This window comes from Triticum aestivum, chromosome 1A (genome assembly GCF_018294505.1).
Source record: "Triticum aestivum cultivar Chinese Spring chromosome 1A, IWGSC CS RefSeq v2.1, whole genome shotgun sequence".
In the NCBI taxonomy this organism is placed as follows: Eukaryota; Viridiplantae; Streptophyta; class Magnoliopsida; order Poales; family Poaceae; genus Triticum; species Triticum aestivum.
The window spans coordinates 394998730-395014833 of record NC_057794.1 but is presented as its reverse complement, the minus strand read 5'-3'; positions in this window follow the sequence as shown (position 1 = coordinate 395014833).

The following is a 16104-nucleotide window of genomic DNA, read 5'->3' as shown; positions in this document are numbered from 1 at the left end:
TCATCAAGATAAGCATATTTAAGAGTATCGGGCAATGGTTTAAGCTCAAACACGGGATCACCCTTGGGTGGAGGAGGATCCCCTAAGATTTCAACAAGCAAGTTGTGTTTCAGAATAGGTCCCTATTTAAACAACACTTCATCTATTTCCCTTCTTTCATTCATAAACATATCATTTTCATGGTCTAGCAAATATTGTTCTAAAGGATCACTAGGAGGTACGACAATAGAAGCAAGACCAATAATTTCATCTTTACTAGGCAATTCCTCTTCACGGTGTTGTCTACGAAATTTAGAAAAGTTGAACTCATGAGACATATCACCAAAACCAATAGTAACAACATCCTTTTGGCAGTCTATCCTAGCATTACCAGTGTTTAAGAAGGGTCTACCAAATATAATGGGACAAAAGCTATCTTGTGGGGAACCAAGAACAAGAAAATCAGTAGGTTATTTAGTTTCCCCACACAGGACTTCAACATCTCTAACAATCCCAATTGGTGAAATAGTATCTCTATCGGCAAGTTTAATTGTGACATCAATATCTTCTAACTCAACAGGTGCAATATCATGCAAAATTTCTTTGTATAAGTCAATAGGTATTGCACTAGCACCCATATCACACAAGCCATGATAACAATGATCTCCTATTTTAATAGAGATAACATGCATGCCTATCACAAGTCTATGTTTATCTTTAGCACAAGGTTTAGCAATTCTAGCAGTTTCATCACTGAAATAAATAACATGCCCATCAATATTATCAGCCAAGAGATCCTTAAAAATAGCAATATTAGGTTCAACTTTAACTTGCTCAGGAGGTGTATAGGTTCTGATATTGCTTTTACAAACCACAGTTGAAGCTTTAGCATGATCTTTTATCCGAACAGGAAAAGGTGGTTTCTCAACATAAGCAGTAGGAACAATAGGATCATTATAAGTGATAGTCTTTTCTTCAACTTTAATAGGTGTAGCTACTTTTACTTCTATTGGAGGATGATATTTAAACCACTTCTCCTTAGGGAGATCAACATGAGTAGCAAAAGATTCACAGAAAGAAGCTACTATCTCAGAGTCAAGTCCATATTTAGTGCTAAATTTATGGAAAACATCGGTATCCATAAAAGATTTAACACAATCAAACTTAGGTGTCATATCTGACTCCTTACCTTCGTCGAGATCCCAATCTTCAGAGTTGTGTTTAATTCTGTCCAATAAATCCCATTTGAATTCAATAGTCTTCTTCATAAAAGAGCCAGTACAAGAAGTATCGAGCATGGTGCGATTGTTATCAGAAAGCCGAGCATAATTTTTTGGATAATCATTTCTCTTGAGAGCTCATGATCGGGGCATGAATATAACATTGATTTAAGCCTCCCCCAAGCTCGAGCGATGCTTTCTCCTTAGCGAGGCCAAAAATTATATATATAATTACGATCATGATGAACAAGATGCATAGGATAAAACTTCTGATGAAATTCCAATTTCAATCGTTTGTAGTTCCATGAACCCATATCATCACATATCCTATACCTTGTCAATGCATCTCCCTCCAAATATAAAGGCAAGACCTTCTTCTTGATAACATCATCGGGCATACCTCATCCACATATATTAGGTGCTTATCAGGATGTAATGTTCCATCTCCTACAAAAGGGTTAGCTAGCAGTTTTTCTATCATACCCGAAGGAATTTCAAAGTAGACATTTTCATTTTCAGTAGATTCAGTTGGCTGAGTAGGTTGAGGAGAAACTCTTTGCTCTACTGGTCGAGGTGAAGATACCCCGAACAAGACCCTCAGAGGATTACTTTCCATAGTAACAAGTGACAGTAAATTTCAGCACACTATATAAATGTTTCCTTACCAAATTCCACCTACCAAAGGCGCTTCACTCCCCGGCAACGGCGCCAGAAAAGAGTCTTGATGACCCACAAGTATAGGGGATCTATCGTAGTCCTTTCGATAAGTAAGAGTGTTGAACCCAACAAGGAGCAGAAGGAAATGATAAGCGGTTTTCAGCAAGGTATTCTCTGCAAGCACTGAAATTATAGGTAATAGATAGTTTTGTGATAAGATAATTTGTAACAAGCAACAAGTAACAAAAGTAAATAAAGTGCAGCAAGGTGGCCCAATCCTTTTTGTAGCAAAGGACAAGCCTGGACAAACTCTTATATAGAGAAAAGCGCTCCCGAGGACACATGGGAATTATCGTCAAGCTAGTTTCCATCACGTTCATATGATTCGTGTTCGGTACTTTGATAATCTGATATGTGGGTGGACGGGTGCTTGGGTACTGTCCTTACTTGGACAATCATCTCATTTATGATTAACCTCTATTGCAAGCATCCGCAACTACAACAAAAGTATTAAGGTAAACCTAACCATAGCATGAAACATATGGATCCAAATCAGCCCCTTATGAAGCAACGCATAAAGTAGGGTTTAAGCTTCTGTCACTATAGCAACCCGTCATCTACTTATTACTTTCCAATGCCTTCCTCTAGGCCCAAATAATGGTGAAGTGTCATGTAGTCGACGTTCACATAACACCACTAGAGGAGAGATAACATACATCTCATTAAAATATCAAACGAATACCAAATTCACATGACTATTAATAGCAAGACTTCTCCCATGTCCTCAGGAACAAACGTAACTACTCACAAAGCATGTTCATGTTCATAATCAGAGGGGTATTAATATGCATATAGGATATGAACATATGATCTTCCACCAAATAAACCGGCTAGCATCAAGTACAAGGAGTAATCAACACTACTAGCAACCTACAGGTATCAATCCCAGACTTAGAGACAAGAATTGGATACAAGAGATGAACTAGGGTTTAAGAGGAGATGGTGCTGGTGAAGATGTTGATGGAGATTGGGGCCCTCCCAATGAGAGGAGCGTTGTTTGACGATGGTGATGATTTCCCCCTCCCGGAGGGAAGTTTCCCCGGCAGAACAGCTCCACCGGAGCCCTAGATTGGTTCCGCCTCATGGCGGTGGAGTCTCGTCCCGAAAGCTTGCTTATGATTTTTCCTCAACGGAAGACTCCATATAGCAGAAGATGGGCATCGGAGGGCCACCAGGGGGCCCATGAGGCAGGGGCGTGCCTAGGGGGGTAGGACGCGCCCCCACCCTCGTGGCTGGTGAGTGGCCCCCCTCTTGTACTTCTTGTGCTCAGTATTTTTTATATATTCTGAAAATAACTTCCGTGAAGTTTCAGGACTTTTGGAGCTGTGTAGAATAGGTCTCTAATATTTTCTCCTTTTCCATCCCAGAATCCCAGCTGCCGGCATTCTCCCTCTTTATATAAACCTTGTAAAATAAGAGAGAATAGTCATAACTATTGTGACATAATGTGTAATAACAGCCCATAATGCAAAAAATATCGATATAAAAGCATGATGCAAAATGGACGTATCACACCTCGCCGTAAAGGCAGGAACAACGCAGGCCACGACTACCGAGACAACCTGCAGAGAAACTTGGACAATAGAGCAGGACACGCAAGACCGATCTACGGATCGTGAAAGCATGCTTCGATACGCGACGATGGATACCTATTCGAACGTGTCAAACCTTGCCACGCCAAAGCCGAAAATAGCAAAGGGACTCCTTTGGAGTTACGTCGCAGTGCGGCCCAACATAGAGGCACCGCACACCCGCTTTGCTTCACTGATGAAGTAATGGATCATGAATTCCCCGAAGGATTCAAACCCGTCAATATTGAATCATACGACGGGACAACCGATCCCGCGGTATGGATAGAAGATTTCATTCTCCACATCCATATGGCCCGTGGGGATGACCTCCACGCCATTAAATACCTCCCACTAAAACTAAAAGGGCCAGCTCGGTACTAGTTAAACAGCCTACCTGAAAATTCCATAGGCAGCTGGGACGACTTGGAAGAGGCCTTCCTCGATAACTTCTGAGGAACACATGTCCGGCCACTGGATGCCAATGACCTAGGTCACATTGTCCAACAGCCCGGAGAATTAGCTAGGGAGCTCTGGACTCGGTTCTTAGTCAAAAAGAACCAAATCGTCGACTGTTCGGACGCGGAAGCCCTTGCAGCTTTCAGACACAGCGTCCGGGACAAATGGCTTGCACGCCACCTCGGCCAAGAAGGACCTAAATCCATGACAGCCCTCATTGCTCTGATGACCCGCTTTTGCGCGGGAGAAGACAGCTGGCTCGCTCATAGAAGCAATAGCGCCAGCAACCAGGGCACCTCCGAAATCTGAGGCGGCAACGGCAAGCCGCAAGGAAGCAAAACAATAGTCGCAATGATAACAAAAGATCAGGCGACACAGCGGTCAATGCCGGATTCATCAACCCCAAGCCCGGTCAGCGGACAAAGCCATTCAAGGCGAATCAAGATGAACCATCCAACCTGGACAGGATATTGGACCGACCCTACCAGATTCATGGCCACCCCGATAAACCAGCTAATCATACCAACAAAAACTGCTGGGTCTTTAAACAGGTCGGCAAGCTCAACACCGAACACAGGGGGAGGAGGCCGCCAAGCGAGAGGGATGATGGGAAGGTTCACCAAAGAAACACCAGGGGTCAGAAGCAGTCTCCACCGGAGGATCAACTACTCCTAGAACGGAAACAGCAACCCGGCTTTCGCCGCACAATCCATACACCTACAAAGTTTGTACCGCGCATACATCATTACGCACTCAAGATACCATGGGCATTGGCGGAAGCACAATACGGACAAGCCTGCAAGCACTCCAGTAACTTTTCTTATTATTATTTATTTTCTTTTTATTTCTTCCTTCGCTATCCTTTAAAACAGGTGATGAACAGGATGAACATCGGAAACTGGCTCTATCGGAGTCTGGATCCGTACTCTCACCTAAGGGGCTATTTCCATCAAGGATTCCCCCACCGAGGGCTGGCGGCGCAGATGTGTGATAGGAGGTCCAAAATAACTTTTTGTAGACCGCACTCTTTATTTCTCGAGCCTGTACTATGTATGTTCCTCCGCCTCCAACCCTGAGCATGTCAAATAGCCGGGAGGATGGCTTTTATATACATATCATAAGTAATCATTGGCATATCACTCAGTTCCCATTAAACAATATCCGAACTAATCATCCGCATCGTTTCCCCAACAAATAGGGCTCCTATGGTTATTTCACAGAAATACCTTGGCATAACCTGCCAGGGGCTTGGTGTGGGAACAAATGAGTTGCCAGTAAAAGTCCAAACAGCTCTAGAGCATACTTCAGCGTCGCAAGTTTGGCCTTATATGCATCAGCTCCGAATCATTGTCTTGGGTCAATAGTTGGGTTGCCCGTCTCCTGTGCTTGCTACCCTACGTTCCGCTCTATCGGCTAGGGTAGTAAAGGGAGAACTACTGCGATTGTGCCCTGGTCTAAACTGGATGCGCACCTCATTAGAGAAAGCCAAAAACTGACTGTCATGATGCGGCGTGAGCTGGTCAACCACTTGAAGACTTCTTGGAATCTTTAGCGATTCTCTGTGTCACACGAGGGATCTTTTTCAAATCAAATATGTAAGGCATCATACGCCGCATACATACCAGGGGCTATGTCGTAGCCCCACAATAAAAATCCTATGGCTAAGTGAAAGCGTTAACGCCCTATAGTCCGATTACCTGGTTCGCCGCATTATCACCTCCTTCATGGACCAAGACATTGGATAAAGAGTGATTAAATGCCTTCCTGAACACCCCCGTACTTCCTACGAGGGGGCTGAAGCCGGGAAAACTTTCAGATTATATCAAAATGGCCGCACAGGAGGAATTCAAGATTTCAAGCAAAACATAAATAGATTAACTATAAAATTGTCTTTTACAATTTTCATACACCTCACTCGAACATTATGTATTTTGAGCACTGACCCTCTATAAAGTGGGCGGCCTCTAGGACGTCTTCAGAATAATGCTCCGGTTCCAGGCGGTCCTTGCCTTTGGGTGGACTCTTCGTCGCAATATCGATGGCCTTCATATTCCCCCAGAATGTTTTGACTCGGGCAAAAGCCATCTGCGCACCCTCAATGCACGATGATCGCTTCACAACATCGATACGCGGCACCGCATTAACAAGCCTCTGCACCAAACCGAAATAGATATTCGGAACAGGCTCGGTTGGCCACAACTGGATTATGACATCCTTCATGGCAGCGCCGGATATCCTATGAAATTTGGCCCATCGGGACATCTGTTCATTAAGCAACAGAGGGCGCTTTGTTGCGCCAAACTGTGACCAAAAAAGCGTCTCCATTGCATATCCATATCGCGCTTGGTAATACTGTGCCGCATCGGCAGAACTCTTCGGCAAGTCCAAGAACTCATCCAGAGAACTCCATACTTGGTTAAGCTGGGCATAGTTCGGGTCACCGAACTTAGTTTGCAGCAGAAAGGGCTTGCCAGCCGCAGTCTCCCTCACATGTCGAACCTCCTCACGGGTTGCTCTAGATTCTGACCGCGCTGCTCTAGCCTCTTGTAAGGCCTTGTGCAGGTCAGCCGTTAAGGCTTTACTCTCCTTCTCCAGAAATTCAGAGCGGTCGGTAGCATTCTCCAGTTCGAGCGTCATAGTGGTTATCTTCTCCTCATCTTGGTGCCGTGCAGCTTGTTCTGCTTTTAATTCAGCCGATGCCTTTTCGGCAGCAGCATTACTACGACGGGCCTGCTCCTTGGCCCGGGCCTGCTCTGCTCGAAGAACTTCAACGGCGGCAGCACCATCTGCAGCCATGAATATTCCAGCATCTAAATCTCAGCATCATGCTTATACCACAAAACTGTATGAGGATTGCTCCGAATACATACCTTGCGACTCGTCAAGACGCATATTGATTAAAGCAAGATCATCCCCTGCCACATCAAGCTTCCGCTGCAACTCGGCAATTTCCATAGTCCGGGAAGCGGCCAAGGGGGAAGCGGCCTATGGTCAAAGTTGGTCAGGTTAGTCCTCAAACGATCCTTTTCGATCCTCCATTTTCTTCCCAGCGGAAGCCAACCCGAGTATCAGGGGCTACTACCTATACACAGGCGCATCTTTGCAAATGAAACATAGTTGAAAACATTATGTTACAAACCTCGAAGCCCTTCAGTAGGCTCATGAAGGCTTCATTTAATCCGCTCTTCGCGGACGAAATCTTTTCAATCACTGTACCCATCAAGGTATGCTGTTCCCCCAAGACAGATGGTTTTCGCAACATGTCCCGCAACATATCCGGAGTCCTCGGGTCTCCGGAAGCTGCTCCAAAAGCACAATCATCATTTGAAGGAATCTGCTCACCCGTCTCCAAAATCACTGTCGGCTGTGAACCAGACAGTCTGGGGCCTTTGTTATCATCAGCCTCGGAATCCCGGATGGTCGGAGGTCCACCTTTGGGTACTGCCTCTTTTGTCCCCTGGTCTAAAGGGACCCTCCGTGATGACGCTTCAGAGTCATCCGCCTTATTGGGCGAGGAGTTCGGAGGAGGCGTCTCGCTCTCCATCATCTCTGGGAGGAGACTCCCCGAAGAAGAGGATCGCCCAGAAAAATTCTGTGCCGACCTGTAAAAATGCATAAATGTGTTACGTGTATCTTTGGCAACAATAACAGAGCGGGACGCTATCAAAGTACTCCGGATTCTCTTATGGTTTGGCCGAGGTCTTGTCCACCTGTTGGAGCTTCTCAACGGCATCGCTTTCCAAACCTAAGCCGATCGACGGTGGCATCTTGCCCCTCTTGGAAGACCGCCCTCCCAATCTTCGGAGGCGGCCCTTTTCCTCCTGTTTGGAGATGGGATACTGGGTCCTTTCCCGCCCCCGTCTTCGGGCGAGGAAAGGACAATTTCTCTAGACTCAGTGTCCGACTTACCTCCGGAACCAAGGTCATCTTGGGTCTTCTCGCCCTCCCCTGCTGGTGCCTGGTATGGCGTCGAGGCTAGCATCCTTGTTAACACGGGAGTAGCTGAGTCTTCGGGAAGGGGAGCCAGACACCTAATCAGTTCCACTTTCTTTATCTAGCCCTGAAAAAGGATGATACTGCTAGTATCTTGCCACTGGGTATCTGATTATAAGGTATTCGGTAAACGGGTACTTACCAGGGTATCCGGACGGCTACAGTCTAGGCCGACATCTTCGGTGGTGTCCGGCCATTACCTTCGTTTCCCGAAGAATAATCTCCACATTCCTTTGTGCGTTGTGCCGAGGAAGTGCTGAAGAGTCTGCGGCCCATCTGGATTGAACTCCCATAGGCGGAGAGGCCGTCGCTGGCACGGCAGGGTCTGACGAACTAGCATTACGTGAACGACGTTGGCTATGTCGATTTCCCTCTCAATGAGGCTTCGGATGTGACTTTGCAGAGTTCGCACATCATTCGTTGATCCCCAATCCAGCCCCTTGTTAATCCACGATGCAAGCTGAATTGGGGGGCTGGATCGGAATGCGGGCACAATTGCCCACTTGGAGCTGCGGGGCTCGGTGATATAGAACCACCCCTGCTGCCACATATCAGAAGATTTGGCGAAGGATCCTTTCAGCCAAACGGCGCTAGCAAGCTTGCTCACTATAGCGCCGCCGCACTCGGCCTGCTCCCCCACATCGAAGGTCTTGAGCCACAAGCCGAAGTGCGGAGGAGTTCGGAGGAAGGCTTCGCACGTGACGATAAACACCGAGATAAGAAGAATCGAGTCCGGGGCCAAATCATGAAAGTCTAGCCCGTAATAGAACATGAGCCCTCAGACAAAGGGGTTAAGTGCAAACCCCAACCCACGGAGGAAGTGGGACACGCACACAACCCTCTCGCCGGATCTGGGGGTGGGAATAACCTACCCCTTGGTAGGAAGCCAATGATGGATTTCAGCGGTCAGGTACCTCGCCGCCCGAAGCTTTGCAATGTCTTCCTCCACAACAGAAGAAGCTACCCACCAGCCTTGACGGCTGGATCTGGACATGATTGGGGATGGTGGCGACCGAAACCCGGGTGTTGGAACTCGGGGTAGCAGGGGTTAAGAAAGAGGCAAGCGTGGAAGAAAAAGACGGGTCTGTACCCCTATATAAAGGCTGCAAATATCAAACGTCTCCTATTGGGCCTCAAAAACTTGCTTGTTTCCAAGGAGTTGTACCCAAGCGACGGTTGGGTTACCCACGTCCGGGTTGACATGAATCCCTTAAAAAGGGGAAGACGCGATCTCCGCTTGGATAAGACGTGCCAATAAGACCACGTCTTGGGACATGGGGCGACGGGCCGGCTAAAACGGTTCACAAGTAGTGGCCAGGAAGGCGTGGTGTCATATTACCAAAAAGTGGTTGGTGGAACTCATGAAATATTATGTCCTCTACGGTTGTGCATACAAGTCCGGATACAATCATTACATCTGAAGATCAACTAGGAGTTCGGAAGGGAGAACCCACCTTGCAATGTCGAAGACAATCTCCACGCCGGACTCCTCGCCATTGAAGCCAGGTTCAGGGGCTACTGAGGGAGTCCTGGACTAAGGGGTCCTCGAGTGTCTGGCTTGTTATCCATGGGCCGGACTGATGGGCTGTGAAGACATGAAGGCCGAAGAATGTACCCGTGTCCGGATTGGACTCTCCTTGGCGTGGGAGGCAAGCTTGGTGACCAACTATGAAGATTCCTTCTTATGTAACCGACTCTATGTAACCCTAGATCCCCCCGGTGTCTATACAAACCGGAGGGGTTAGTCCAGAAAGGATATATTCATTACCATAGTCATACAGGCTAGGCTTCTAGGGTTTAGCCATTATGATCTCGTGGTAGATCAACTCTTGTAACACTCATATTCATCAAGATCAATCAAGCAGAATGTAGGGTATTACCTCCATAGAGAGGGCCTGAACCTAGGTAAACGTCGTGTCCCCCATCTCCTGTTACCATCGATCCTAGACGCACAATTCGGGACCCCCTACCCGAGATCCGTCGGTTTTGACACCGACACCATCCCCCCGACAGTAGTCCCCGAAGCTGTGAAGGTCCGCCGTCTTCAGATGGGTGGGCCTTCACAGTTTCCTCCTTTGTAGAGGCGGATTTGGTGACCGCCGGGTTTGGCAACACCCACTGTGTGCCGGCTTCAGGAAGCCGGATCGCGGCATCCCGCCTGTGGCGGGAGACCGAGGAGTTCGACGAATCTTGGGCAATCTTTCGGGCTTCGCGCGGCCGCCATGTGGCGCCCGGGAGCCGAAGGGGCCTGACAGGCCACGTGCGTGACGGGACGGGGCGACGGACTGGGGCCCGCCGCCGCGCGCCCTCAGCCCACGCACGCGGATTTATGGCGGCGTTCATGGGTCGGTTGCCATTCTCGAGGCAGTTACTACGTGCGTACGTGCGCACTTATTGCGGGGAAGTGGGAGGGGCGAGCGCAAATGATCCCACCTCCCCATGTTTCGAATCGTGGCCTATAAATTGGGGGCAAGGGGGGCGGCCGAGATCATTCATGCTCGCGCTCCCCTGCCTCTTCAACCTCCCTCTGCTTTCGACGGTCACTGCTAGCTGTGACGCCCGCCGTCCCTGAGCAGAGCTTTCTTGCCATCTTCTTTTCCCGTTCCTTCTTCTTCTCCGCGCACGGGTTGATGGCGCTGCCGTCAGGGCCGTGGATGGGCTCGAACGTCACCCTTGACGACATCGCCTACCTCCACGACACCAGGTGTCTGCCGAGGGTGGAGGAGGTCTAGGCGCGCCTCCCGCAAGGTGAGCGGGAGCCGTGGCCCAAGGGCTTGGAGCGGGTGGTCTTCCTGCCGCACTTCAAGCGCGGGTTCGGGCTGCCCGTGAGCGGCTTCTTCTGCGACTTTATGGAGTTCTTCGGGCTTTAGCCCCATCATCTTGGCGCCAACGCGATCATCCAGCTGTCCGGCTTCGTCACCCTCTGCAAGGGGTACCTAGGGGTCGAGCCTTCGATCAACCTCTGGGTGCGCTTGTTCTCCCTGAAGCAGCAGGGGCCGAAGGCCGGAGAGATGTCCGAGTGCGGGGCGGCCATCATCACCAAGCGGTCGGGCGCCGACTGCCCGAAGGTGCCGCTGTAGGATTCTACCAAGAAATGGCAGAATTCTTTCTTCTATGTCCGCAATCTTGGCGAGGACCGCATCAACCTCTCGCCATTCATTAACTCGCCGCCGTGGGGGAAGCAGAAATGGGGGTACTACCCCAAGCACGTGTCGCAGGAGGTGCTCAACCTGTGCAAGAGGGTGTCGGTGATGAAGGAGCAGGAGGGGCTCACCGGCACCGACCTCATCACCACCTTCATCGTCCGGCGGGTGCTGCCGCTGCAGCAGTGCAACCGTCTTATCGATCAGATGACCGGCCTCCAAGATGCCAACCACATGGCGAACACACGGCTGGCGGCGAACCAAGTTACACGCCGGGTCAACGACATCTCCAAGGCCAACTTGGGGGCTGACTGGGTGTTCGGGAAGGCCCCGTACAGCCGTGCGAACCCGGCACCGTTGGTGAGTCCCTGGTCTCCATACTTCGTTGCTTCTTATCTTCTTGTTCGTCCCGACGAGACACGAGAGGTGCTTCTAAATGCCATCCGGCATCCTTATGACCGGGCGCAGGCGCAGGTGGTGCGGGATGCCACGAAGGAGCCCGAGTCCCATGGCGGAGGGGAGGCGGCGGCCGCCGATACGGGCGCAGGGCGCCGAGTAGGTGAGTCTTGTTTGCATTCCTTGAGTCGCCGGTTGTGCGACAGCTTCGAAAATGCTGACATGAGTGATGACCCACAAGTGTAGGGGATCTATCGGAGCTTTTCGATAAGTAAGAGTGTCAAACACAACGAGGGGCAGAAGGAAATGATAAGCAGTTTTCAGTAAGGTATTCTCTGCAAGCACAGAAATTATCGATAACAGATAGTTTTGTGATAAGGTAATTTGTAACAAGTAGCAAGTAATAAAAGTTAATAAGGTGCAGAAAGATGGCCCAATCCTTTTTGTAGCAAAGGACAAGCCTGGACAAACTCTTATATGAAGGAAAGCGCTCCCGAGGACACATGAGAATTATCATCAAGCTAGTTTTCATCATGCTCACATGATTCGAGTTCGGTACTTTGATAATTTGATATGTGGGTGGACCGGTGCTTGGGTGATGTCCTTACTTGGACAAGCATCCCACTTATGATTAACCCCTATTCCAAGCATCCCCAACTACAACAGAAGTATTAAGGTAAACCTAACCATAGCATGAAACATATGGATCCAAATCAGCCCCTTACGAAGAAACACATAAAGTAGGTTTTAAGCTTCTGTCACTCTAGCAACCCATCATCTACTTATTACTTCCCAATGCCTCCCTCTAGGCCCAAACAATGGTGAAATGTCATGTAGTCTATGTTAACATGACACCACTAGAGGGATGACAACATACATCTCATCAAAATATCGAACGAATACCAAATTCACATGACTACTTATAGCAAGATTTCTCCCATGTCCTTAGGAACAAACATAACTACTCACAAAGCATATTCATGTTCATAATCAGAGGGGTATTAATATGCATAATGGATCTTAACATATGATCTTCCACCAAATAAACCAACTAGCATCAACTACAAGGAGTAATCAACACTACTAGCAACCCGCAGGTACCAATCTAAGGTTTGGATACAATGATTGGATACAAGAGATGAACTAGGGTTTGTGATGAGATGGTGCTGGTGAAGATGTTGATGGATATTGACCCCCTCCTGATGATAGGATCGTTGGTGATGACGATGGTGATGATTTCCCCCTCCCGGAGGGAGGTTTCCCCGACAGAACAGCTCTGCCGGAGCCCTAGATTGGTTCCGCCAAGGTTCCGCCTCGTGGCGGCAGAGTTTCTTCCCGAAAGCTTGCTTATTATTTTTTCTCGGACGAAAGACCTCATATAGTAGAAGATGGGCATCGGAGGGCCACCAAGGAGCCCACGAGGCAGGGGGCGCGCCCAGGGGGGTAGGGCGCGCCCCCACCCTCGTGGCCAGGGTGTGGCCCCCTCTGGAACTTCTTTCTCCCAATATTTTTTATATATTCTGGAAATAACTTCCGTGAAGTTTCAGGACTTTTGGAGCTGTGTAGAATAGGTCTCTAATATTTGCTCCTTTTCCAGCCCAGAATCCTAGCTGCCAGCATTCTCCCTCTTCATGTAAACCTTGTAAAATAAGAGAGAATAGGCATAAGTATTGTGACATAATGTGTAATAACATCCCATAATGCAATAAATATCAATATAAAAGCATGATGCAAAATGGATGTATCAACTCCCCCAAGCTTAGACCTGCTTGTCCTCAAGCGAAACATATGATCTCTTATGCTAAAGTAATAACTCAATCACAATTTCAAGTATGAATCATAAACTTCATTGAAAACTAACAAACTCTAATCTCAGTCACTGAGGCAATTGCAATTTATCATAACATAGGAAAGAGTCAATATAAGAGCTTTTCAGCCAGTCCACATACTCAACTATCATTTAGTCTTTCACAATTGCTAACACTCATGCAATATTTATGGGTATGGAGTTTTAATCGGACACAGAGAAAGATAGGGGCTTATAGTTTTGCCTCCCAACATTTTACCTCAAGGGTAATGTCAAAAATAATAGCTCATGCAGACTCACATCCAATTAGCTATATGTATCTGGATCTTTCCAACACATTGTGCTTGCCAAAGGATAAAATGTAAAAAGGAAAGGTGAAGATCACCATGACTCTTATGTAAGGTAGAAGATAAAAGTAAAAGATGGGCCCTTCGCAGAGGGAAGCAGAAGTTGTCATGCGCTTTTATGGTTGGATGCACAAAATCTTAATGCAAAAGAACGTCACTTTATATTGCCACTTGTGATATGGACCTTTATTATGCAGTCCATCGCTTTTATTTCTTCCATATCACAAGATCATATAAAACTTATTTTCTCCACATTAATAAGTCATACATATTTAGAAGGCAATTTTTATTGCATGTACAAATGACAACTTACTTGAAGGATCTTACTCAATCCATAGGTAGGTATGGTGGACTCTCATGGCAAAACTGTGTTTAAGGATATTTGGAAGCACAAGTAGTATTTCTACTTGGTGCAAAGAACTTGGCTAGCATGAGAGGGAAATGCAAGCTCAACATGTTGGATGATCCATGACAATATAATTTATCTCAGATGTAAGAAAACATAACCCATTACGTTGTATTCCTTGTCCAACGTCAACACTTTAGCATATCATACTTTAATGAGTGCTCACAATTATAAAAGATGTCCAAGATAGTATATTTATATGTGAAAACCTCTCTTTCTTTATTACTTCCTATTAATTGCAACGATGACCAAAACTATGTTTGTCAACTCTCAACAACTTTTATTCATCATACTCGTTATATGTGAGCTCATTACTCTCCATAAGATCCATATGATCTCTTTATTTCTTTTTATTTCTTCTCTTTTATTTTATTCCCTCAAGATCACAGCAAAATAATCAAGCCCTTGACTCAACACTAATCTTTATTATATATAGCTCACGGACTCGATTACACAAGAAGATCATATAGCAAAACTCACAACTAGATCATACTAAAACCTTAGTCTACTAGATCAAGATATTATCAAAAGGATCGAACTAAGAAAAACGGTAAAGATGAAAGTGATGGTGATACGACACCGGGGCTCTCTCAAAAAAAAGCTTGGCAGTTGCCAAGGGTAGTGCCCATACCATGTGATTATGTCTCTTTCTTCGGGGTTGGTGATGTGATATTCTTAGCTATGATACCCCTCAGGATACGATTCTCCTCTACAAGCTTGTTGACTTGCTGCTTGAGGCCCATTATTTCTTTTCGGAGCTTGCCTGTGACAGCTAAAGCTCCTTTCACCCATGGATGTTGCATAGCTGCGGGAAAACAAGTAACACTCTTTTTCATAATTTTTTTTGAGGGTCTCTTTTTCATATTTTTATAAGAAAGAAATCTGACATTGGAAGGGATGACCGAGTTTGGAATGGCTGAGCTCTGTAGTTCCCCCATAGTGAATCCAGCTCAGAAACGAGAAGTAACTTCTTGATCCTCTTCCATGGCATCTATCCTTTTCAAGTCGGCCTCCATCTCTTCTTCCGTTGATGGCCCGAAGTGGTTAGCATCACTATTTTCTCTTGGTCCCGGTGTCGGATGAGACACCCGACTCTCCCCGATTGACTCTTGAGAAGACATCTTGCTCCGAATCTGCAGCAGAAACAACTCGAAACAAGAACAGGAGATATTTGTGTTGGGGAACATAGTGTCACATCCCTAGCTTCTGGTAATGCTCTAGGCTAGCTTCTTGTGTGCATCATGTCTATATTCCGAAAGTTGAAATGAGGAAATTGAAAGCCTCAGAAATCATTTTAATAAAAGGGCAAGAAACCCTAAAATTGCAATCAGTAAATCCAAAATGCCCTAGAAATAGCTCTGACAATTTTGGCAAGAGTTATAAATCAAACCAAAATTTTGGAACATTTCTAAGGGATTATTTGGGCTCTGATTTTAAATCAATATTCTATTTGAATTTGGAGTTATATTCATAATATATAATGAATATATTTTCAAATGCCCTGAGACATTTTATGTATATGAGGAGTAGACCTTAAGTGACATAAAATTATCCAGGGGAGTTTTGGCACTGTTTTCAAATTTGTTTGAATTTGAATTCAGTGGCAATTAAACAAAACAAAACAGAAAAACAGAAACAAAATAAAAACGAAAGCCCACCGGGCCTCTTACCCGCACCTACCTGGTCCAGCCCACCTACCCCCACCGCGTCGTCTTCCTCCTGCCAGTAGGAGCAGGTGCGTGTCGATGCACGTGCAGCTACAACCACCTCTTGCTTCGCGCTGGAGGCCCGTCCTTCTCCCTGATCCCATGTTTGGAGACACCCAGAGACCCCCCTGACCTCTCTCTCTCCCTCACCCGCAACCTCTCCCCTCCCCTGGCTCTCTCTCACTCACCGGCTGAGCGCCACCATCGCTGCCCCTCGCTGCCCTCACGGCCATAGCCCACCCCTTGCCTCCCTAGCCGTCCAACCGCTCCGCCAAGACGTCGCGGGCCTATCCATCGAAGCAAGCGAGCTCGGGACACGCTGATCCGTCGCCATCGTCTTCGTCTTCAACGTCGGCCACCGAA